General features: G+C 46.5%; 2 long non-coding RNA genes across 2 annotated transcripts; one reads left to right on the top strand and one right to left on the bottom strand.

Moving 5' to 3' along the window:
* Positions 1 to 231: 231 nt before the first annotated feature.
* LOC135972838 (uncharacterized) lies at positions 232 to 19,327 on the bottom strand. Its single transcript, XR_010589399.1, has 3 exons — positions 18,976 to 19,327; positions 14,476 to 14,569; positions 232 to 586 (listed from the first exon to the last, which is right to left on the bottom strand). It is a non-coding gene; the product is annotated as an uncharacterized LOC135972838 (long non-coding RNA).
* Positions 12,671 to 25,614, top strand: LOC122173697 (uncharacterized). Its single transcript, XR_006174397.2, has 3 exons — positions 12,671 to 12,760; positions 15,257 to 15,383; positions 21,281 to 25,614. It is a non-coding gene; the product is annotated as an uncharacterized LOC122173697 (long non-coding RNA).
* Positions 25,615 to 26,244: the final 630 nt, after the last annotated feature.

The following is a 26,244-nucleotide window of genomic DNA, read 5'->3' on the forward strand; positions in this document are numbered from 1 at the left end:
GGACAGGTCAGAAAACAGCAAGAAAAAAAAAAAAGCCTCCTATAGCATTTTCAAGCAGCATCAAAGAGCAGGGAGGCACAACATCTTTGGGTCGGAGAATCTGGGCTTGTAGCATGTTGCCTGTGGTGAAGACAGCTGCCATGCATTGCCTCATTAATCCTACCATCTTCTTCTCTTTTGTCAATCTCTCTTACAAATGTAGCCCTTGGATTGGGGGAGTGACTCATTCTCAAAGCAATCTTGAGGTCTGTTAATATATTCTGTGTATCATATGGATTAGCCAAATAGTTTCTACCAAAGGATTTCAGCCAATAGGTTGTTCATGGACTGTTTGCTTTGACTGTTCATTAATTATTATTTAAGCTCAGTGATTAGTGACCCAAGGCACATGGTAACATTTCCGCCCCTTTAGGTTGCTGTAACTTGTGTTGGTAGAGTGGATAGGAGTGTAGCATCTCCAGGATGCTACAGGTGGGGAGTGTGCACAATGGTGACTTAAATATCTTTATACATACCCCATGCAACAGCAGCAAATCCTCCTGTGTCCCAGGTGATGGACCACCTCTTGGGTTTCCAATGCCAGGCACTATGATAAAAAAAAAACATTTCTTTGTTCTTATCTGTTTTAATATCCTATTTCTGTGAGCAAATACTTCTAACTCCCTTGCTGATCTATGCCCAGACTTTTCCCACAGTATTATTTCAAAGAAATGCCGTATTCAACCAAAGTTTGGTTTCTTTGGAGTAGAAATAAACTCAGCCTTTTTATGTCACCCTTTCATTCTGATTCCCCATAATTCCAGCCTTAATCATAATTTTCCTAGACTGCTTGGCTTAAATACTGTAAGATTCAATTTCCAACTCATAAGATGCTTGTTAGTAAATATCTCTATGCAACTTAAGGGGATCAAAGTTTGATTTTTAACACTTCATTTTTTTCTAATCAGTAAACGCCATATATCCTGATAAACATCAACCTCCAAAAACAGATTCTAAATGAAAAGCAAATGCTGCTGTATGTTGAGTAGAGACTGAAAGCTTGATCCTGAAATGGAGTCTGGCTGACATAGAAATCTTTGCCAAAATTAGGGCCTAACATATATCCAAAAAAAGAATGGTTTTGCTGTTTAGAGCTCTCATAAGCTGTGATTATTGCTTTCTGTGCCAAGATAACGAAACACTTTAGTCAGTAGCACTGCAGAGAAAGAGAGTCAGTTGATTCTCTGGGATGGGACTTGGCATTGCAAACTTTGCTGTTTCATAGAATAATAGCAATAATTCCACTGAGAACCCGGCCATACTCAGAAATGGGCAGAGAAATAGAATTGTCAGAGTTAATCATATAATTCACCTGCAGGTAGTTTGAATGGGATAAAATGTATTAAATTATGTTCTACAATACCTGTGATTCAGTATATTCAAGACCCTAGGATAATCAGCTTTACAGTGCAAAACAAGTTCTGACAAAACAGCTTTGTTAATATTCCTGGCATGATTTCCCTTCCTCTCCCCTCCCCATCACCTACTTTTGTTATTTTCAATAAAAACGGCTACTGGAATCAGTGAGGGAGGAATGAATGTGCATTTTGTTAAAATCCCTCTTAGAGATGGGTGGAGAATATTTCTTTAATTACAGCTCTCATATAAAAGAAGATAGGTACAGTTAGGTTTTGTGGTGGTAGCAGCCTGTAGCAGACCCAGTGGAAACACATACACAAAACCCTAGGAAAAGTAACTGCAGGAAAGCAATCCAATGGAAATAGCTATGAAGACTAATGGAACGTTTGTTAAATATCTCCAGGGGCAAATATCTGGATCCTCAGCTCTATGGGCTGATTTATGCTGCTCATGCACTGCAAAACAACCAAATATTTCCCTAACAAGATAGCTCTGATGAAGGGAAACCCCTGGTGGTATAAAGCCAGCCTTGCCAGCTGCGCACCATGTGCTTCTTGCCCCCACACAGGACAGGGAATATGGGACAGATTGTACTGTACTCTGGATGAGAGAATAGTCCCTGGGAGATGATTGCTGATGGCATAATTCAGAGCAGACCTCTATTTAATGCCACCTCCCTCTTTCAGGTTCTCTGCCACATATTGCATTGCAATATCCTGATTTTTTTTTTTTTAAAAAGGGGGCATTCTATGTGCACTCATTGCTTGGGTGACATTTTGTGAGGGGGTAGGAGGTGGAACCCCTCACTTTTCCAATTGCAGCTGACAAGCCTATCATTCCATTTCCCACCATTATTTATTAGGTCTTTAAATTTAGAAAAAATAAACTCTGAATAGGCGCCCATCCAGGGCCCTGTGTGCAACTCCACTTAATTAAATGGACCACAGCATTCTGCATTAGTTCCAGCTTCTGAATGGTCACAAGGTAGACCACATTACAGCAATGTGGTCTTGAAGCGACAAAGGCATAGGTGATTGTAGCAAAGTGTGCATCAGAGAGAGAAGCTACACTGTTATCACTGTAAGCAGATGGAACAAAGTGCAGTTGGCCAGAGCCAGGAGCAGCCCAGGCCCTAACCCCATATCTATTTTGTGCACGTCTTTTGCAAATGGGGGCCATATTCCTCCAAAATGAGAGGCATCAATGTAGTTTCCCCAACTCAACTAACAAATACTTTCCTCAAGCCCATGTAATTCCAATACGTAACAGTCTTCTGCAGTTTTAAAGCCATGAATGGAGAGTACACTGGTGAGTATTAGTATTTATATAGCTACATAAATCCTCTTTGTAAAATATCAGTATAGTATCAAATAAGGATTTTCTGTCCCAAATTAACTTTAAAATATACCATAACTGATTATTTATGTTGATCTATGTACAAAGTTATTGTGTTTCAACACAGTAGTCTGGAAGGGTGAGAAAAGGAAAATAGCCATAGCCATCTCTCTCTGTTGGGCCAAATTCTGCTTTGATTTACACTACATCCAATCTCTTTCTAGTTCATGGGGGAGAGAGTAACCTATTCGATTAGACTTCAATATAACATTGCCTGTAGTTTGTTCCCCCGTATTCCTTTAGTTAATGTATTAAAAATAATCTAATATCAAAGCAAATAAAGCTAACAAATAAATACTGTCATGTCTTTGGGTAATAAGTCTGCAACAGAAACATTATCTACTTGTCACTATACATTTTATTACTTCCTTTGTTGAAAACAAGTTACATATTGTTAATGGATTAAATTAAATTACATCGTGATTTAAAGACACTTAAACTAATTTTTAAGAATATATATTTTACCCCAAACTCACTTAACTGCCATGTCATTTCTCCCTATTTTCTTTTCCATTATGGCTGATTAACAAGATACTTGGAAATAAATAGAGGCTTTCTCCATTATAATTAGCCTGGCTGTCCTGTCTGATTAATTCATTCCTCTTGCATGGTAGTGAATTTTGAAATCCTGAACATTCCATTTTGAGACTACTGAATCAATCATACAGAAGGAGAAAACAGCTTACAAAACAGAGAGCTTTTGTTGAACATAAAATCTTCCTTACTAAGCAAACTTGGAAAGGAAAATATAAAGTATATGTTAATGGTCTTTTTAAAAAAATACATAGGACTGATTCAAAACCCAGTGAAGTCAATGGAAAGACTCCCATTGAGTAATTGGGCTTTGGATTGGGTTTATAGGGTAGATCATCAGCTAATGTTACCTGTCATATAGCTCTACTGAAATCTTCAGTGGAACAATGACAATTTACACCAGTTGAGAATCTATGCCAATTTTTTTTTTTTAAATTATGCTAGGTTGCAGTAGCTCTTTCATAAGAAACTGATAACACAATAGAAGTGTAGGGAGCCAGGGTGGCTTCCCTCCGAACCTGAGGGTAAAGTGCCTTTCCCTCAGCCTGAGTGGGCGGGGCCAGCCCAAGCTCGCTCCACCTCCCGGAAGGGGAGGGGCGGAACAGGAAGTATAAAGGGCGGGGCCCTTAGCTCAGTTAGGGCAGCACCAGGGAGGGAGGCAGACGCAGACCGCGGGCTGCTCCCTTCAGAGCCTGCTGCCACACCAGGGGAGGCCCTGGACCCGTGGAAACCTCACCTGGAGGACGGACTGGGGCTGCCAGGACTGCCTGCTGCCGAGTACCCAGAGGAACTGGAGGAGCCGGAGGGGGAGCGGGAGCTGCCAGCAGCCGAGTACCCAGAGGAGTTGGAGGAGCCTGAGCCTGAGGGGGAGCCGGAGCTGCCAGCAGCCGACTACCCCGACGCACTCACGGGACCAGAGGGATTCAGGCGAGCAATCGGGTAGGAAGTAGCCCAGGGACAGAGCTGCACAGTGGTGAGTCTATGTAGCGGGACGACCCCGCTGACCCAGTGGTGGGACCCTCGTTCTGCCACTGTCAGGGCCCTGGGCTGGAGCGCAGTGGTGTAGGGTGGGCCTGCGCTCCCCTACCCGGCAGAGCCACGCCGGGACCTTTGCCGGCGCTCCCCTGCCTGAGGGGCGCGCTACTGACCTTTGCCGGCGCTCCCCTGCCTGAGGGGCGCGCTACTGACCTTTGCCGGCGCTCCCCTGCCTGAGGGGCGCGCTACTGACCGTTGCCGGCGCTCCCCTGCCTGAGGGGCGCGCTATTGACCGTTGCCGGCGCTCCCCTGCCTGAGGGGCGCGCTATTGACCGTTGCCGGCGCTCCCCTGCCTGAGGGGCGCGCTACTGACCGTTGCCGGCGCTCCCCTGCCTGAGGGGCGCGCTACTGACCGTTGCCGGCGCTCCCCTGCCTGAGGGGCGCGCTACTGACCGTTGCCGGCGCTCCCCTGCCTGAGGGGCGCGCTACTGACCGTTGCCGGCGCTCCCCTGCCTGAGGGGCGCGCTACTGACCTTTGCCGGCGCTCCCCTGCCTGAGGGGTGCGCTACTGACCTTTGCCGGCGCTCCCCTGCCGGAGGGGTGCGCTACTGACCTTTGCCGGCGCTCCCCTGCCTGAGGGGCGCGCTACAGACTCTGGCTGGCGGCCGCCCCGCCGCTAATTCCCCGCTGACGGTGGCGTGACCCAGGCCGGCCAGTGACCTCGTAGCTCCCCACCGCCCCCTAGCGGGTAGGTGGGCCGACACCGATCACAAGTGGTGGAGAATGCGGGTAGCGCCCCCTATCCCTGCCGGAAGGGATTAGAGCAAGGAGGCAGCGACAGCCCCTAAACAGAAGATGGAGATGGAAAGGCTTATCAAGGTGCTGGCCGAGACTCAGCAGCAGCAGCAGCAACAACTCATACAGCAGCTGGGTACCCACCAGCAGCAGTTGCTTCAAACCTTGGGGGCCCAGCACCACGAACAACAGACTCAATGTTTCCAGCAACTTGCCACCCTGTGGCCGAGCCCCGGTGGAGCCCAGCCGGGCGGGGTGACCACCCCCAACCCTCCTGCTCCACCAATCCGTCTGGCCAAGATGGGGCCTGAGGATGACCCAGAGGCTTATCTCGTGACCTTTGAGCGGGTTGCTGCAGTAGCTGGTTGGGCACCGGACCAATGGGCAACCCTGCTTGCCCCCTATCTAACGGGGCCGGCCCAGAAGGCTTACCGGGGGCTACCAGACGATGAAGCCCGGGTTTACGCCAGAGTAAAAGCGGCTATCCTGGATGCCTTCGACATCACCCCGGAGACTTTTCGGCGACGGTTTCGGGGAAAGCTGTACCCCCCGGGGGCCCGGCCCCGAGCCGTGGCACAGGAATTAAAGGATGCAGCGTGCCGATGGCTACAACCCGAGCATCGAACTGTGGCTGAGGTGACAGAACAGATCATCCTCGAGCAATTCGTGCACATCCTTCCGACTCCTGGGAGGGCGTGGGTGTTGCGGCACCGACCTCAATCTCTAAGTGCAGCAGTCACACTTATGGAGAACTTTCTAGAGGCCGAGGCCCCAATAGGACCGACAGCCCGACCCCCAAGCTCTGGACCCGGCGCTCAGAAGCTGGAAAGGGGGTCCACCCCCAAAGTCAATGTGCCCGCTCGAGCCCGACGACCAAACGGCGGCGGCACTACTCTTCCCCGACGGCCCGAGGCCCCACAACCCGCACCGTCTGGACGTTTGGCCCGTCCATCGGGCCCCGGCCAACCCCGCGGCCACCCGGGTGACCCGGCACGGCCGGGGCGCACAGAGGTAGGACCTTGCTTTCGGTGTGGTGAGTACGGCCACCTGCAACGAGACTGTACGGCGATGGAATGCGATTTTGGCCAGGTGTACACCGGGGAGAGCCGGGCCCGCACACCATCCGCGGCCAAATTGACAGCCCCCATGAGCATCGCCGGGACACCTGTGGTGGGTCTAATTGATTCGGGCTGTGGGCAGACTCTTGTCCGCCAGTCCCTCCTCCCAGACACCGAGCAGATCATCGGGGAGGTACGGATACAGTGCATACATGGGGACGTGAAACCGTACCCCACCGTGCAGGTCCCTCTCACGGTAGACGGGGCGACTCAGGTAATGAATGTGGCGGTGGCCCCGTCCCTTGCCTACCCAATCATCCTGGGCCGGGACTGGCCAGAATTTGTCGAGCTGCTCCGGTCCATATCTCCGGAAGAGGCATTCGAGGGAGCCTCCTCTGCAACGGACCCAGGCCCCAGGCGGAGCCCCGACCCCGACGGTGACCCATCCCTCTCACCCAGGCAGGACGGCCAGGAGACAGGGGGCCCCCCGGTGGACATTCGGGACTTTAGCCGAGACCAAAGGGAGGACCCTACGCTCCGGTTTGCCTATGAACAGCTGGCACGGGTAGAGGGGAAGGTCGTGGAGGCCCAGCGGGCTACCCAATGGCCTAGATTTGAGCTTGACCAAGATCGTCTCTACCGTGTGGAGCGGGACCCTCAAACTCAAGAGGTCCGGACCCAACTCGTGGTTCCCCGCATTCATCGACGGGCGGTCCTAAAGCTAGCCCATGACATCCCAGCCGCAGGCCATTTAGGACCAGAGAAAACCGCAGCTAGGGTCCTGGCCAAGTTCTTCTGGCCTGGCATCCACCGCGAAGTGAAGGATTACTGTGGGTCATGCCCGGACTGCCAACGCGCCGCCCCGGCCGGGATCCGGAAGGCCCCCCTAGTTCCATTACCAACCGTGGGCGTTCCATTTGAACGAGTAGCGATGGACCTGGTCGGACCCTTCCCGAAAAGTCAGGCGGGCTACCAATACATCCTTGTCTTGATGGACTACGCCACCCGCTTCCCTGAGGCTGTCCCCTTAAGGAGTATCACTGCCCGCACTATTGCGGCAGAGCTCGTGAAGATCTTCGCCAGGGTAGGCCTCCCTCGGGAGTTACTTACTGACCAAGGGACCAACTTCACATCTAAGTTGTTCCGTCAGGTATGTGCCCTGCTGGGGATTAAGAAGCTGCAGGCCTCAGTTTACCATCCCCAGACGGATGGGTTAGTCGAACGTTTTAATCGAACCCTGAAAGGAATGTTGCGACGCTTCCCCACCCAGGACCTCCGTCAGTGGGATCAACTACTTCCCCCTTTACTACTGGCGATTCGGGAAGTTCCACAGGCCTCCACGAAGTTCTCTCCATTTGAGCTCCTCTATGGGCGACGGCCCCGCGGAGTGATGGATCTCCTGAGAGAAACTTGGGAACATACACCATCCTCAACGCAGGGCCTTTTACAATACGTCTTGCAGCTGCAGGAACGGTTGGCCCGGGCGGGTGAACTCGCGAGGGAAAACTTAAACACGGCCCAAAGGGGCCAGGAGCAGCAATATAATCGGGGCACCCAGGTCCGATTATTTGCCCCCGGGGACCGAGTTCTCCTCCTGCTCCCCTCGGAGGAATCAAAGCTTTTTGCCCGCTGGCAGGGCCCGTATGAAGTCCTTCGCCAAGTGGGGCCTGTCAATTATGAAATCCGGCAGCCTGATCACCGGAAGGGAAAGCAGATCTATCACGTGAATCTTTTAAAACCCTGGCGGGAACGGGAAGGACTACTAATTGCCCCATACCCACCTGAACCAGACCTTGGACCACAACCCCCCGAAGAGTCTGATAATGGGGAACCCCAGCTAGCCGAGACGCTCACGGCTGAGCAGCGGGAACAGGCCCTCTGCCTAGTGAAGGCGTTCCCCAGGACCTTCACCACGAAGCCCGGACAGACTACGCTTGCCTACCATGCAATCCAGACCGACCCCGGGGTGGTGGTCCGAGAGACGACCCGGCCATTGCCTAGGCGAATGCGAGAGGCTGTGGAGGAGGAAGTCCAGGCCATGTTGGGATTGGGTGTTATCGAGCATTCCCAGAGCGAATGGCGGAGCCCTGTCGTCCTGGTTCCGAAGCCAGATGGGAGCCGGCGGTTTTGTATTGACTTTCGAAGAGTCAATGCCATTTCAAAGTTTGATGCGTATCCAATGCCCCGCGTCGATGAGCTCCTTGACCGGCTTGGAGAAGCCTGCTACATCACCACCTTAGATCTCACCAAGGGGTACTGGCAGATCCCCTTGGAACCCCAATCCAAGGAGAAGACTGCGTTCGCCACCCCGTCAGGTTTGTACCAGTTTACTCGGATGCCTTTCGGCCTCCATGGGGCCCCAGCAACCTTCCAGCGCTTGATGGATCGGGTTTTGCAACCTCACACCAAGTACGCCGCTGCCTACCTAGATGATGTGGTCATCTATGGCAGCAACTGGGAGGAACATCTCAACCAAGTGGCGGCTGTCCTCCGGGACCTCCGCGCCGCCGGCCTCACAGCCAATCCTAAGAAATGCCGAATCGGGCGCGAAGAAACCACTTATCTGGGGTACACCCTGGGGCGGGGACAGGTACGCCCCCTCATCGGGAAGGTTCAAGCCCTCCAGGAATGTCAGGCACCAACCACGAAGAGGCAGGTGCGTCAATTCTTGGGCCTAGCCGGCTATTACCGGCAGTTCGTACCCCACTTTGCAACCATTACGGCCCCTCTGACAGAACTCCTGACCAAAGATAGCCCCCGTAGAGTGTGCTGGTCTGACGACTGCGAGAGGGCCTTTCAAACTGTCAAAGACCGCCTGTCTAGCGAGCCCGTTCTCTTCAGCCCGGACTTCGATCGGGACTTCATTGTCCAGACCGATGCTTCCGGCGTGGGGCTTGGGGCGGTCCTCTCACAGGAGGTGGACGGGGAGGAGCATCCTATTGTTTACATCAGTCGGAAACTGTTCCCCCGGGAGCGGAACTACTCCGTCCTGGAGAAAGAGGCCCTAGCTGTTAAGTGGGCGGTTGATGCTCTCCGCTACTACCTCCTCGGGGCCCCCTTTATACTGGTTACGGATCATGCACCCCTGAAGTGGCTCAACAAGATGAAGGACGCAAATGCCCGCCTACAGCGGTGGTATCTTACACTACAAACCTACGCCTTCACGATCCACCATCGGGCGGGACGGGACAACGCCAACGCGGACTTCTTCTCCCGTCTGGGGGAGGCTGAGGACGCCAGCTCCGAGGTTCGGGAGCTGGATTTGAGGGGTGGGGTATGTAGGGAGCCAGGGTGGCTTCCCTCCGAACCTGAGGGTAAAGTGCCTTTCCCTCAGCCTGAGTGGGCGGGGCCAGCCCAAGCTCGCTCCACCTCCCGGAAGGGGAGGGGCGGAACAGGAAGTATAAAGGGCGGGGCCCTTAGCTCAGTTAGGGCAGCACCAGGGAGGGAGGCAGACGCAGACCGCGGGCTGCTCCCTTCAGAGCCTGCTGCCACACCAGGGGAGGCCCTGGACCCGTGGAAACCTCACCTGGAGGACGGACTGGGGCTGCCAGGACTGCCTGCTGCCGAGTACCCAGAGGAACTGGAGGAGCCGGAGGGGGAGCGGGAGCTGCCAGCAGCCGAGTACCCAGAGGAGTTGGAGGAGCCTGAGCCTGAGGGGGAGCCGGAGCTGCCAGCAGCCGACTACCCCGACGCACTCACGGGACCAGAGGGATTCGGGCGAGCAATCGGGTAGGAAGTAGCCCAGGGACAGAGCTGCACAGTGGTGAGTCTATGTAGCGGGACGACCCCGCTGACCCAGTGGTGGGACCCTCGTTCTGCCACTGTCAGGGCCCTGGGCTGGAGCGCAGTGGTGTAGGGTGGGCCTGCGCTCCCCTACCCGGCAGAGCCACGCCGGGACCTTTGCCGGCGCTCCCCTGCCTGAGGGGCGCGCTACTGACCGTTGCCGGCGCTCCCCTGCCTGAGGGGCGCGCTACTGACCGTTGCCGGCGCTCCCCTGCCTGAGGGGCGCGCTACTGACCGTTGCCGGCGCTCCCCTGCCTGAGGGGCGCGCTACTGACCGTTGCCGGCGCTCCCCTGCCTGAGGGGCGCGCTACTGACCGTTGCCGGCGCTCCCCTGCCTGAGGGGCGCGCTACTGACCGTTGCCGGCGCTCCCCTGCCTGAGGGGCGCGCTACTGACCGTTGCCGGCGCTCCCCTGCCTGAGGGGCGCGCTACTGACCGTTGCCGGCGCTCCCCTGCCTGAGGGGCGCGCTACTGACCGTTGCCGGCGCTCCCCTGCCTGAGGGGCGCGCTACTGACCGTTGCCGGCGCTCCCCTGCCTGAGGGGCGCGCTACTGACCGTTGCCGGCGCTCCCCTGCCTGAGGGGCGCGCTACTGACCGTTGCCGGCGCTCCCCTGCCGGAGGGGTGCGCTACTGACCTTTGCCGGCGCTCCCCTGCCTGAGGGGCGCGCTACAGACTCTGGCTGGCGGCCGCCCCGCCGCTAATTCCCCGCTGACGGTGGCGTGACCCAGGCCGGCCAGTGACCTCGTAGCTCCCCACCGCCCCCTAGCGGGTAGGTGGGCCGACACCGATCACAAGAAGTTACAGGTAAATTGTGAGTAGTCTAGAAATGAACCCCATCTAAGATATCTTGCTAGGATATAGCAAGGATGATATATCATTAGTACACTAAACCTAACCGATAAATAACCCTAAGGGAAAGAAATCAAAATTCAATGCCTCTCAAATCACAGCTCTCACACCATTCTCTGAAAGCCAATTTTAAGCGGAATACTTACATAATGACACTCTCCAAATATAAAATTCCCCGCTGGAAAAGATATTCATCACTCCCTGTCCTAAAGTGCTGAGTAGTGGCGAAGACCAGTACTGAGTATTTGCCATTTTTCACCCTGTATGTGGCAGCTTTCCAGTAGTAGGGTAATAATGTCTATGGGGTGTTCGTAAAGCAATTTGGGATTCTTGAGGACGAAAGGCACTTAATAAACGAATCATAACTTAATATTTAATGTATCCAGCATTATGAAAAGAGATGAACTGTTAATATATTCCTTGCACTACGTAACATTTAATTAAAAAGTAAGTCACAACCCAACAAATGCTGCATTTGAAACATAAAACATTGTGCAGAGATTAGATTAATTTACCAAGCATTTAAATGGGAAAACAGTCAAAATATGTTTAGTTTGTTAAAACTTTGCATATTACTGTGGTTGTTTACATGAATAGTTGATCCGCTACCTAAACTAATACATCTCCTGAATTAATATCTGAGCTAATGATAGGCTGTTAGGAGCTGAGACACTTTCTTGGGATTCAAATAAGGAAGAGGTCTTCTAAATGGAGATGCTCCAGGGGAACTTTTTATAATACCCCCATGTAGGGATGAAGTCTTTGAGGATATTTGTGAATAAGGGCTTTTATCTAGAAGTCGTAGGGCTTGATATTGCAAAGTGTTGCTGAGCACATCCTGAGAGATGATGAATGCTCTGACTGCCACACAAAGCAATGGAAGCTCAGTACCTGGGAGGGAATAGACTACGTCCCATTGAAATCATTCCTGAATCAGGAGCTGAAAGAATACAGACAGTATAGGGGCTTGATTTTCAAAGGCATCCATAACTCAAACTGAAATGAACAGGAGCCTCCGGATATTAGGCCATGAATTATTTACATGACCAGAAACTTTGAATTATATCATCCTTCTTTTCTCCTCCGACCTCATTCACACAAATATTTTAGCATGTTTGGAGTATCTTTTGTGTGACTTGTGTAGTATTAATGAGCGGTTGAACTGCAGTTGTTAGATTGCTTTTCTTTAGCTTGTCCTTGTTGACTCATAATATTTCATGCTGGGTAAAATCCATGACCTCACTTCAGACAATATAAAAATGATGCATTTGGCTTAAAAAAATTGTATGAATGACGGTCATATCAAAATGTACTGCATGGTATTCTCTAGGTGTAACAAAGTGGAAATGGAAGTCTGATTTGGGGCTGCAAATTTCTCATTAAGGGGTCATTGGTTGCAGAGACCTTTCTCCAGAAAGAAAAATATGTTAAACCCAAAGGTGCTTTGGGTTACAGGTTTATGAAGATTGAGAGACAGATATTATTTCTAAGCCAGTTGATCATATATGGCATTTTATAGCCAAGAGTGTTAGAGACAAAAACACATACTTAGTAGCAAATACAGGCAAAACGCCATTTGGATGCGTTAGTGTTAAATTGCAAAGATACGTTGTGCCATTAACAGAAAGGCTGGAAAGTGAAAAACTTAGCACAGAACTCAGGGGGTTCATTAAAAACAGATAGAGGGAAAACTTCACCCAGGGAAACTCCAGAATGAATCTATTTGAAAATGCTGGGGGTGGTGGAGGGGAGAAGGACAAAAGAAACAGCATCAAGGCTGTGGTTTGGGCTCACTCAGCATTAAGTCTATGGTGTTTGAGCTCAGATACCAAAGCTATGTCAAAAGCTTTCAATTAAATTAAAATGACCCTGCATAGTTCCTGTGCAATGACCTTTGTCCAGAACTGAGTGGATTAGTTCAGGAAATTTATGAGAAACTGAACTAGACACCGAAGAGAATGAAAGCACGAAGGTTTGCCTGAGATTTATTTGGTCATTTAAATGTTTGCAGACTTGGTATTAGATTGGGTGTTTTAAAAATTGCTATAATATTTGAAAGAATGAAAGCCATTAGGATGGACACTGCTATATTACGAAATTTGAAGAAGGTTATGAGTGTTACCATCCTATACTTATTATAGAATGTTGTGTCCCAGTGCAGAGGATAGAGATTTATTAATATAATACAGGGCAATACATTACAATGATTGGATTATTTTCCCCTCCCCCCATACATTAAATACCAAATTGAGGTCAAAAATTGGAATGCATTAGGACCTAATCTAAAGGCCATGGAAGTAAATGGAAAGATATCAATGATTTCACTGGATGAGGTCCTTGGTGACTTCATTGCCTCCAAAATCCAACCTGCCAGGTAAATTAATGTAATGGAAACTTTGGAAGGTCTTTCAATGTAGGTAAGAAATTGAGTTGATTCATTAGATGCTAATGAGATGCAGATATCATGGAGACAAAGGGTTGAAAGAGGGCTTATATACTGCTGATATTAAATTGTTTGCCAGCTTAGTCAATGGCAATAGAGTAAAATCTGATTTAAGCAACCACTTACGAGATTTGATAAAACAGATGGTCTTCTAATAAAGGTGGAGGACAACCTTTTGATGTGATCTCCAGGCAGAATACTACTCAGTAAAGATGATTATTTGTGCAGGCTTTAGTAAAAAAAAAAAGATGTTTCCTAAATTTATTTATTGCTTGCCATACATCAAAGTGAAGCCTATCTGTGCATCAGGAAGGTGTAATGCACAGTTGCTGCATTTCATCACAATTCATAGCTTTGCCAGAGGTCAAGGTAATACAACATTGGAATATCATTCAAATTGTGCTTCCTTTCTGAAAAGAAAATAAGTTTAGACTTCTCCACAGTGAATGAATACCTTTCACTGTGACAGTACTTCTCCAGATGCACATTTATGTTAGTGATTCGCTTTATACCCCAATAGTCAATGAGGCAATTTTTTATTTGACATTTAATTTGGAAAATGCTTCCAAGGTATATTTATCTAAAGTGAAATGTGATGATAAATGGGATGGGCTTTAGGAAAATAGCGAGGCCAAACCTTTGCTTAAGCTATGGAGAAATGAATACCTTTCCAGAGCATAAAAGAACCTGAACACTTATATTTCTGCCACACACATCAGATGCATGCAACAGAAGAATAAAGCAAAGAACAAAACGTTGCAATGTGTAATGTCTTGTAAATATGCAGGATAGTCATGTCTCTAATCTGATGAAAATATAAAGCCCTATTTCTTTGAAAAACAAAACAAATCTGTTTTCTCTGCAGAGCAAATAACTGTCATGTTAAATACACCCTCCACCTTCTCAACGCCACCAATTGCTGGAAGCCATTCATTTTGACAAATTGGAGAGAATACAGAGACAAGCAACAAAATGATTAAGTGGCTGGTGAGAATGACTTGAGAGGGAAGATTAAAAGGAGTGAATTTGTGTGGCTTGGCCAAACGGCAATTTTAAGGAGGTTGGTGAGGGACATAACTCTACATGTGAAATGAAATTCAACACATGAAGATTTATGCTGCCCCAGATTCCTAATGGTGAGGTATAGTGCCCCTACGGGAGTAAGTGTGCTTATTTTATTGGGTCATTTCAACACTACGCAACATATGAAAATTAATAAATAAATAAATAGATAGATAACTAACCTCTAGAGGGCAAACCTGCCCTGGGGTCCAGATCAGTGCAGGGCAGCCACTTGATCAGGTCACGGCAAAGGTGAGAAATGCCAGACTCTCTTGCCTGAAGCCAAGAATCAAGATAATATATCTAGGCTTCAGTTAAAATATCACAGAGGTACACAATTTTCTTAAAATGGATGATAATAATAGATTGTAAATAAAGACATACTTAATTCCCTAACACAACTAACTTAATATTCAAATCAAGGGAACAAACAAGTTTACTCTACCCATCATAACTCCACCTTCCTCAAATGCTTGGAAAAACAAATAGTCTTTGCAGGGAGCCTTGAAGGTAAACAGATTCAGCCATCAGAAAATGTCAGTGATGGAGCTTGAAACACACACACTGCAACTTGGCTTTGAAAAATGAGAAGAATGTAGAGCAATTTTCTTTAATATTGAGGTAGCTGGATTACAGTTCTGATCAGATGGCAAACAAATGTAGATGTATGGAACTAAATAAGAATCTTGCCTGCGATCTCTGTGTCAACAAATTAGATAACTATGTTGGCAACTTGGCAGCTTATCTTGTTTGCATTTGTAAATTAAGTTTTCAGTACTTGCATTTACAGAGGTGGTTTTTTTTCATTTATTTTACACTTCGTTCTCAGAAGCAGAATGTCAGTATATTTTAAGAAGTTCATTGGTTTAAAAGATCCAGTGCAAAGTATCTTGCATCTGTGGAATTTATCCAACAAAAAATGGCAATATGAAGATAGTAATAAATTATGTATTCTTTTTGTAGGATACCTGTGATTCTCTACTTGACTCCACAATTTCAATCTGACCCCAAAGGTGAAGAAAATTAAGGATCAAATTATCGGAAGTAGGAAAATGCTCATGCATATCTGACAATGTGGCCCTTAACTGCTGTAAGTAATTTTCAAAAGTCCATCTTTATTGTCGTGCTGGAGACCTCCGTCTCCAGTATATAGGCCCAATTCTCCTATCATTTGCACTAGTATAACCCCTATGATGTAGTTACTTCTGATTTACACTAGTGAAAGAAGAATTAACCCTTAAGGTCTTGATCCATTGATTTTAATGGGAGTTAATCAGGCCTTTTTGCTTCCGAGTCAGTAAAAGGTTGGGAATCATCAACAGTGGCCCGTGAATGATAAAATTGGCACTGGTGAATTAAAAAAAAAAAAAATCATAAGGGTATGCATGACTGATACAAGGTTACGTTTTTTGCATGGTCCATTGCAAAGAACATTCAAAGGCTGTGCCAACTTATGTATGCTTAGACACATTCCAAGCATCATCATTGAATCATTCATTCATTGCACCTTTGTCATTGTGGGACTAGTTGAAGCACATTATATTGAAGGAGGATGGGATCATGAGGAGTAAAGAAAAAAAAAAGTAAGAGGTTCCTGGTGAGTCTTTGTGAGACGCACCAGTTCCTCGGAGAAGAAAAAACTATATATAGAAAATGCAATGCAAATGCATTTCAGGATTATGTCACCACTGTCTCTTCTCACTTAAATCAGTGCTGTTTGAGCAGCACCTCTGCATAAATGTTGAGTTTTCAATTCTGAATCCCTGATATTTGACAAGCAGTTGCATGGCCCAGAGTTCATGCAACTTAACATATATTTTCTCGGGCATTACAGAAAACTATTTTAAACATGTTGATTTCCCTAGTTGTAAACGACTGCTTCTTTGGAAGATATATACTACCTGTAAAAATAGATTTGAAAGTGATCAACCTTATAGCAGGTATTATATCCATCAAAGTCATATTCCTTATTGAAATAGAGAACCCTCTCTTCTCTCCCAAAATATTCTACTCCTTGCTCAAGTATCCAGGCTATGGCAAAACTTCGGATGCGTTCTCATTGATTCTTGAGGAAAAAAGAACCCATTGACAAAAATAATTGACAGGAAATTATATATATTTGCCAGTCAGTATCTACTGCTGTTGCTTTTCTATTCTAGGGGCCAGAAAATGGCCCATCCTGCACACCCATTAAGGCACCCTCTTAATTCTCTGTTCTGGCTTCTCCTCCATGGGTAGGAGTGGATGGATTAGAGTAGTTAATGGAGAGGGAGTGGGTGGGAAGGGGCGTGGAAGAAGCATTGGCACTATCACACAATGAGCTGGCCAGTACAGCTGCATGAGAGTGTTAAGAAACGTATTCTCTGCTGGGAATAGGGCTAGCATGGGATATATCCCTCCCCTCACAGCAGGTGGTGGGAGAAATTGGACACAAATTGTGACCCTGAGTCATAGTCTCCTTCCTAATCTGCTATTGGGGCAGAACAACTACTCACAGGTCTATGTACTGGGCTCACGACAAAGCTATGATTTGCCCTAAGTACTCTATATATAAAGTCTCTTTATCCTTCACATCGTCTGTTCCCAAATGCTACAGCATGAGCATATAAAAAAAGCATACTAAAATCACTTGAGGTGCTTCACCAAAGCAGTATCTGTCCTCTATTGCCTTCTAAAGGCTCACTACGAGAAGACTAGTCACAATAGAAGGCTGATTGTGTACTTATTTTTAATTAATCTAAGAGTATTAGGAAGCTCAGAGTAATTTATTTTATCCTACAGGGTACTTGATAATGTATGGTTTAAAGAGCAATATCCACCTATAAGGCATAGTACAGTATGTATGTGTTGAATAGTAATTCTCAATTACCCAATCATGTCTTGTAAGAAGTCTCCAGTGATTCATGTGGAAGCCTAAAGTAACTTGTTATTGGCCAGAGATAACTGGTGGAGACCTGCCGTTTATTTTTTACACATAGCTTTTTAAATAGTTCACAGAAGCATTTTTGGACTAAGCTGTGACAAAGCCCACATCTTCTGGAAGAGTGGTCAGTAAATCGCCCAGATATATCAGTCTCTCTTAGCTTTATTGTTTAATGAGGTCAAAATTTAAGGTGCACATGAATTATGATCTCATCCAAAATGAGAGATTGGAACTTCTGACTTTGTCACCTCACCAGTGACCCTCATAATGCCTTTTCTGACTTTATGTTTCAAAGCAAAGGCAGCTGTAACAGCCACTCTCTCACTATACGCTCACAGACAACTATCACGAGATGAATTACCTAGATATTTAACAGCAACCTGGGACAAAAACTGATCCTTTCAAAGAGTCTGGATCATAAAACTCTAAAATGCCTGTTTCCCTGCAGTAATTCAGCATAAACAAAATGAATGGGACTTGGCGGAAAACCACCATGAGAACAAAAAACATCAGAAACTCAAAGATTCTCATCCCATAATATTTTACTCCACTTCTAATTTATTTAAAATCAATACTATCTCTAAGCACTTTAGCCAGATAACTGTATGCTCTCAATTATGCTACTATCAATCCAGAATAACTCCACGGGCTTTCATGGCTCTAATATAGCTCTCTTTTTTGGTGCATCTGAATTCAATTCAGCTTTATGCTAGTACCTTTTATTCATGATAAAACACTTGAGAAAAATTGGTATTGTTTTGAGGAGTCCAGGAGGTGCATGCTGGTGGAAAATATTGTACATACAGATAACTGACAGGTTGTGCAATCATTTTGATAATATGGATTTGACCCCCTTTAATAGCAGAAATTCACAACAATTTCTAGTGTGTACATGCACAGATAATGTATTTGGCATATGTTGTCTTCAATCATAGCTTTTATGCCCTTATTAAGATTTTGCCCAGATGTGAAATACCTCCTGGAACCTTTTACAGTAGCTAGTCTCATAATATAGTATTATGATGTCATAATCATAATGACATCATCATTCACAAGGCTTAATTCCTGCAAGGTATGGAGGACCTTTTACAAGATTCTGGAGAGCAGGTGCTGCAAGGGGAGTAAAGAGTGCTCTGTACATGCAGGATATACTAAGCAACTAGTAGGATTAAGCCCTTAGTCTTCAACTCATCTGTCTAGTGGAGTATATGCAGACACGTGGGTTGGTTCATATGGCTCCTCTCTTAACACATGTGTAATCAACCCTAATGGTTTCACAAAGAAGCTGTAGAAATGGCATTATCACCAATTCATACAAACCTGAGCAAGGCAATGAAGCAAATAACCAACCCATTCATACAGTTAACTAAAGATATGTTGGCATACCCACAAAATGGGTATAATATGTTCTAAACTGCATTTGGAACCACCCATCAGGAATAGTAAAAAAAACCAAATACTGTGACAAAGTTCCTCCTCTACCTTGGTGGGTCCTGCGCTTATTGGCAGATTTTCTTGCCTCAGAGATTCACCATGTGGGTTGGGGAACAGCCCAGAGACCTTCCCCTCTGGGAGAAGGCACAGCCCAGGTCAATTGGGAGGTTTGGGGGGAACCCAGGCCCGCCCTCTACTCCAGGTTCCAGCCCAGGGCCCTGTGGACTGTAGCTGTCTATAGTGCCTCCTGTAACAGCTGCATGACAGCTACAACTCCCTGGGCTACTTCCCCATGGCCTCCTCCAAACACCTTCCTTATTCTCACCACAGGACCCTCCTCCTGGTGTCTGATAACACTTGTGCTCCTCAGTCCTCCAGCAGCACACCCACTCAGCTCCTTGTACCTCTTGCTCCCAACTCCTCACACTCACACCACAAACTGAAGTGAGCTCCTTTTTAAAACCCAGGTGCCCTGATTAGCCTGCCTTAATTGATTCTAGCAGCTTCTTCTTAATTGGCTCCAGGTGACCTAATTAGCCTGCCTGCCTTAACTGGTTCTAGCAGGTTCCTGATTACTCTAGTGCAGCCCCTTCTCTGGTCACTCAGGGAACAGAAAACTACTCATCCAGTGACCAGTATATTTGCCCTCTACCAGACTCCTGTACCCCACTGGTCTGAGTCTGTCACAATACATAGTATTAAAAATGTAGTGAAATTAAGTGGCTTGATGAAAAAGGGGAGAGTAGGCATTCACAGACAGGTTTAGAATATAATCAGTGTCATTGTTTAAGAGAAATCAGAGTGAAGTCATTAGAAAAGCCTCTGATTCATCACAAGTTGCAGTATTGCAGGAGGCACACGCTATTCCTCTCACAATATCAAACATGTATTCATTGCTACTGCGACTTTTATCCATAACATGCCTTTTGATCTCCCAAGTTAAGGTGGAAGGATGATAAGAAAACTAAAGGCCAAATTTTCAAGCTTGCTCTGCTCCCGGTGAGCTGCTGAGGTGTCACAAAAGCAGCAGAGAGTGGTCACATTTTCCTAGCTAGAGATTTCCCCAACATGGAAAAGTCCTCTGTGGTTGTACAGCCACCATAGGGAGTGAGTTGGGGGGGAAAGGAGGAGGGAGCAGATGTTGCCAGAACATGGGTCTAAGATGGCCAATGACCTTTGGTGGCCATTGCCAAGTGGCGTGGTTTAGAGCAGTCTAGGCCAGGGATTTGGTTGGTATGAAACAAGGTGTGGCTGGCCTCAGAGTGTGGGAATTGTAACCAGTTCTCTGATTAAGCCCTTCTCCCCACACCCTCATTGCTACAACTGAGAAACCGGACACCTTTTTTTTTTTCAAAAAAAAACAAAGAGGGTCCCAAGGAGTGAAATTATTGGATTCCAGTCCACATGTCAAATCCAACCCTTCTGTAAGATAAATCCTCCTCCCTGGATTCTTGCAGAGTCTTTTAGAACTGGTGTATGGGCATTACGGTGATGCTGAGAGGCTATTTGCATTGTGGCAACATGTAGGACCTGCAGTCATGAGCCAGGACCCCATTGTGCTGGGTGCTGTACAAATACAACAAAAAGATGGTCCCTGCCACAAAGAACTTACAAATACAAAAATGAGAGCGGCTTCTGGTTTTTGTGACTAAAAAGTGAAGCAAAAAGCTTGAACAAAATCAAATGGATGGTTGATCTCATTATCAGCTAATATTTGTTTTAAAGCAGCCGGTGGAAGAGAAAAATTGAGAAACATTATGTGTTTGTGAGAAGGAGAATTTATTTCACATTTTGAATTTTACAGAGGCCCATGCTGAGCTTCAAATTTTTTAACGTGTCTGAAAATGTTGCAATAAATTTGTGAATGAGACTCAGGTAGAGTGTTCCTAAGCTTCAGTGAGATGTTCTTATCTTTGCATAATTCATGCTAAATATACAAACACATGTAAATTGCCTCATTCCTCCCCCTACTTTAAATGAAGTGGAGTAATCTACATTCTAAATAAGATTAAAGCTCTATAAATCCTGCTAATTCGATTGTTGTATCAATACAAAATAGTTTTCTGTTTTCTGGGGCCATAACGCCCTCCAGTGGCAAAATGAATGCTCCAACTGAAGCTTTGAAGACAATCTCATTCTGCAGCATATAAAATATAGAACTGTCAGTCTGGCATCTTTTATCCAATGAATGGGCATTCGGTAATCACTTTGCAACCTATTTAGTAATTACAGTGCAATTGTAATAGTATAATATTGATAGTTTGGGGGAATGGCTGTCTAATCAAGGCTTTAATTGAGGTATTTGTTCCCCAAAGCCTCCAGAAAGTGGATGCATTAGTAATATTGTTAGATTATTGTGGCTGCTGAATTTGGGGGAATGGCACATCCAATAATTCATTTTCCAAACAAGCACAAATATTGGCCATACTCAAATCTATGAATAGGGACTAATATTGTGTACAGTCTTTATGCTATTTGAGTATTCATTTGCTCATTCCCTCCCTTTGCTGCTGCTACCACAAGTTAGAAGTGACAGAAATACTGATGTGTGCTCCTAGCTGTGCCATGACCTGCCTGGCCAGCTGAGGCTCATTGGCCTACTGCTGGCTGAATGTTCCCTATCTTTCCAGTCTGTAGGACCCCGCTGGACAGGGGAAAGGGAAGAGATCTCCCTGGGACCTTCAAAAGGGAGAAGTGAAGATTCCCTTCCCCAACCCCAAGTAGATCACCACATACTTCCTCTTCTTGGGACTCCAGGTGCAGAGGTGAAGGTCTCCCTACCAGGCCTCGAAGGACAGAAGGAAGTGTCCTGTAAGCAAGCCTCCTCACAGAACTACTTCCCAGCAAATCCCAGCTTCATCCTTTCCTGAGCCTTGAGTCATCTTCTGGAGGGGAAGCTCAGTGACTTATTTTATGTCTTCCCCTAATGTTTTCAGGGAAACACATGCTACCTCCCTCTCGAGTTCACTATGAGGCTGGTGTACTCCCTGGAGAAGTAAGGGCCTATTGCAGAGAAGAGACTGGGGAAGATCAGATTTGGATTACAATCATTTTTCTGCTGGTATTTCTCAAACGCTACCCCAGTACCAAGTAGTTCTGCTGCTGGAGGAAAGAGCAAATTTTTTCCATATATTCTGAACCAATTGTTTTGAGAAACAAAGAACAATTGCATTAGGATGCCAGTGTGCAGATACACTGTTTAGGAAAACATTTCCCCACAGAGAAATAATTCAAGAGTTCTCTTTTCTCTTGTTCTCTGTAACAAATGCTACATTATAAAATACTTATGAAAACATCACCCTTTCCTCAGAAATATTATTCAGTGAGCTGCTGACTATCCAACATATTGACAGACTTTCCCTTCTGCTATACTCAGGGGCAGTGATAGGACCATGAAAGGATACAGTCCATGTGACTAACCATTTGATGATACAAGGCTGCAAGATGCTGAGCAAAGCACTTGCAACTCCAACTGAAAACAAAAGAATCTGAGGGCATTTAGTACCTCACAAGTTCAGGCCCACAATGAGTAGGATTGCTTATATAACCCATCTCCTTTGATTTACTTCACTAGGCAGTGAGCTAATTAGATCCCATCATACCAAAAATACTTTCAGATACCTGTTTTGGTACCAGCAAACCCCAGCTCTTTAATTTTTTGGACTTTCTTCTAATATATCTTTACAGACAGCCTCTCTCAATGGACTAAACTTTCCTTACTACTATGATTTGCTTTCAACCAATTTGTGTTAAGTGCCTCCAAAAAGGAGTAAAGACATGGGTTGACATTTTCTAGTGCAGCTGAGAAGGGATTGGTGAAAATTCACAGTAGCAAGGAGTGGAAGGAAATGTAGCATCTTTTGTATCTTCCTCCCCAATCCTGGGGCTGTAAGAGTGTCGGTCCAGTAATTGCTGTAAATTAGAACAGCCTGAAGGCTGCTCTAACCTGTGTCAATTGCTAATGGCCCCCAGGGGCTGTTATTGCAGCCAATAATCTGCCAGGGTAAGGGAGTCCTGGCCATGCCCCCTTTGCTGCATGCAGTGGACAGAAGGTCATAGTAGGTTTCTGCAACATATGGAGAATACACCAGTGGCCAATTAAGCCAGGCTCGGGTCTGCTTTGGACTGGGGAGATGGCACAAAGTGACTCTAACACACCAGTGAGTGGGGTCTATTCTGCCCATCTGTATCAGGAATCTGAATGTATTTATCCTCTTTTTTGACATCATTAAACTTAGGGACATCCACGGCAGTAAGTATTGTACATCAAAACTAGAGATCATAATAATGATGCAATACCGTACGTGGCAAATCCTGTCCCCGCCCCACAGCTCATGTAACCAGGGTCATGTAGTGAGGAGTTGTACAGAGGATGGAGATTGGGAAAGGCTACTCTTCCCCATATCATAGAATCTGCAGAATGGGGACAGTAGATGGTCTGTGAGCCCACCCATCCTACACCTCCTCTCTATAGTTGTGCATAGTGTTATGGAACCCTTGCATGGGCTTCCTGTTTCTTGTCCCCCCCCCACCCCCCCGCACATGGGATGCCGATGGATGCAGGAAGGAGAGAGGACAGGATTTGTTAACCGAGTCCCTTCACCTCCACCCTTCTCCCCGAAAACAAAAACATACACGTGTGTATGTGTGCGCTCGTGTTAGAAGAGTTATGCTGCGCGTGTGCGAGTGCTGTACCTCATTTACATCAGTGTAAGAGAGAGAAGAATCAGGCCCCCATGTCACTTAATCTCTCTGCCTCATTTGCTTTCACGTGTAAAATTGAGAGGATAGTATTTGGCCTGCCTCACAGGAGTGCTGCAAAGTTCTGTTCACAATGCCCTGAGATTCCCAGATGGAAGTTGCTGTACAAGTTATTCTTACTATTAACATCCATTGAAAACAATAGAAAAGGATCCGAGCTGGGGACTTTGCCAGGAGACGTGTCTGGCTCAGGGGCTTCTGTGGCTTTGGCTGAAGTGGCACAACTCAACATCAAGACGTATTAATCTAATGATTCCATCGATTCACAGCATATCCAGGTTAAATGAAGCAAATGTCATTTGACTGTTTTAAATTTTGTGCTCATTAAGACACGTTTAAAAAGCAGAGAAGTTCAATCTTTAAGCATAATAAGCGGATACTCCACACATAGCCATTTGTGCTCTGGTTAGGTATTTTGCAGCAGAAAGAGAATACCCCTAGATTGCTTACAGATTAACTACTGCTCTAAGAGTCCACATGATACTTAGGCACAAGGGGACCGATAAACAGCAGAGCAACAGCCTTATTTTTCAGTTTCCTGGCTTCTGTGGGCTTTACTCAGCTCCATGACTCTATTTTCACTTATATTCTGTCTATGAGCCTGCAAGATGGTGGCTATCCCATGGGTAGCACATCTCTTCTGTGGAGTCATCCAAGTGAAAAGTGTAGTGTAGTTGCTAGAGAATAAAGGCTGACATTTATCCTACTGGGGGGTGGACTGGACCAGGCAAAATAAGAACTAAATAAAAAAAATTATTTCTGGTAAGAGAGGGAAAGCACATTCCTACAGTATATGTCTGGACAGCAGACACAATTTTGTATTTAAATGTGCACACAGCAAATATTTGAAGTAGTTTTATTTGGGAGACAAATTATCTGAAATAAGAACTCCTCCAACCAGTTGCTCCATGCCTCAGATTTAAACGATTACAAAACGAGAATGAGTTTGATTTAGTTATTCTTTTAAATAGGAGTCAGACAAAATTTCGGCCAAGGAGAAGTGCTATCAATACAGAGCTTCTCCATGCAGTCTGCCATTCTTACAACCAGGGGCGGCTCTACGCACCAGCAAAGCAAGCAGGTACTTGTGGCAGCCCATTTGCAGGGGCGGCAGCTGGCAGGGAGCCAGCATGGGAGCTGAGAACCAACAGGGGGCCCTGGGAGCTGTAGTTCCTTAGTTAGCTCCCTGCCTATAGAGCCAGCCCTGGAGCAGGGAAAGAACTACATTTCCCAGCATTCCCTTGGCTGCTATCAATAGGAAAGGGAGGGGGAGGGAGTATGATACCTGAAACCTCATGCTGCAGCTTGCTGTGAATGGAGAGCTCACTGCTAGAACGGGATGGCACTGAACAGGGAACAAGTAAGGAGTAGAAGGCTTTGGCCCAGATATCCCCTTCAGAAGACATCCCCAGCCTGGATTAGGGATACTGGTGTGACCTCAACTTGCAGCCCCCAAAGAAAGAATTGGGTGGACTAAATGGACAGTGCACTTCTCTATCTGAAGCCTAGCAAGGGAGGTATGTGAATCCCACTAGAATTTAAAATGAAAAGTAAGGCAGGGGAGGCTCTGGACCTGGGCAGCTTTAGATACAGTACCAGGCACGTAGGAGCATTTCCACATGTGAGCCATGGAAGCAGAAATTGACTTTTCCTTTCCAGATTTAGCTAATATTCAGAAAGGGAATCTAGCACCTGCCTTCCAGATTTGAACACCTCAAAATTCAGGAGTGCTCACGCTCAATTTGGGCAGCTCTTGCTTCATTTCTCCCAAATCAAATATACTGATCTACTGTAACTTGCTGTAGAAAAAGTAGGATAAAATTGAACAAGAAATGCTTCCCAGTGATTATTAGGACTGGAATTGTTATTTTCAACAGCCATTGCCTTTTTTTTAGTTTTATTTGTTTAAAAGGAAAACAGTGATATTGCATTGGCAAATTCCCCATAGAAACAAAGAGTGGAACAAAAGAATAATAAAGGCACCTCAACTTTTCCTCATTTATGGAGGACAGTCTTATAATATGCATCCAGATATCCTCCAATCACACAAGCTGAAAATTGTTCCACTTTACTAGAGTTCTGTAACCGTATGGGAACCAATCCTGTCTGTGTTCTGTGCACATCTAAAATTCCTGCTGAATGACCCGCCCTGGGAGCAAGTTACCAGTGACCCAGGGCTGGGGCGGAAGGAGGGTGCAGTTGGCGGGGCAGAGCCCAGGGCTGGGGCAGCAGAGGGTGCGGGTGGATGGGGGAGAGCCCACGGCTGGGGCGGCAGGGTGTGGGGGGGCACTGGTGGGAGCCCAGGGCTGGGGCGGCAGGGGGATACGGGTGTGGGGGGGGGAGCCCAGGGCTGGGGCAGCAGGATGGTGCGGGGGATAGCCCAGGGCTGGAGTGGGGGGCAGCCAAACATTTTTTTGCTTGGGGAGGCAAAAAACCTAGAGCCGACTCTGCTTACAACTACCAGGGAGGAGATCCTCAGCTGGTGTAAATTGTCATAGTTTCACTGGCATCAATGGAGCTATGACAATTTGAGCCAGCTGAGGATCAGACCTGCATATTTTTCTCTTGAATGAATGTCCAAACCCAACTAAAAATATTCTTTGTGAGGTTTATTACTAAAACACGTGCGACAAAGGAAATGAATGGCTTTTGCCTTCACTAGCATTCAGAGAAATTTCCCAGAGTTACGTAGAAAGAACAAAACATTATCTACATGCCTATACAGCACCTAATTTTTTATACGGTTCAATATAAAAATGATTTAAAGAAAAATCTTGACGTATTAGAGCTATCGTCATAGAATTTTATGACCAGGTTCTTCTTGTTCTTAACT

This window comes from Chrysemys picta, chromosome 7, assembly GCF_011386835.1.
Source record: "Chrysemys picta bellii isolate R12L10 chromosome 7, ASM1138683v2, whole genome shotgun sequence".
Lineage (NCBI taxonomy): Eukaryota > Metazoa > Chordata > Testudines > Emydidae > Chrysemys > Chrysemys picta.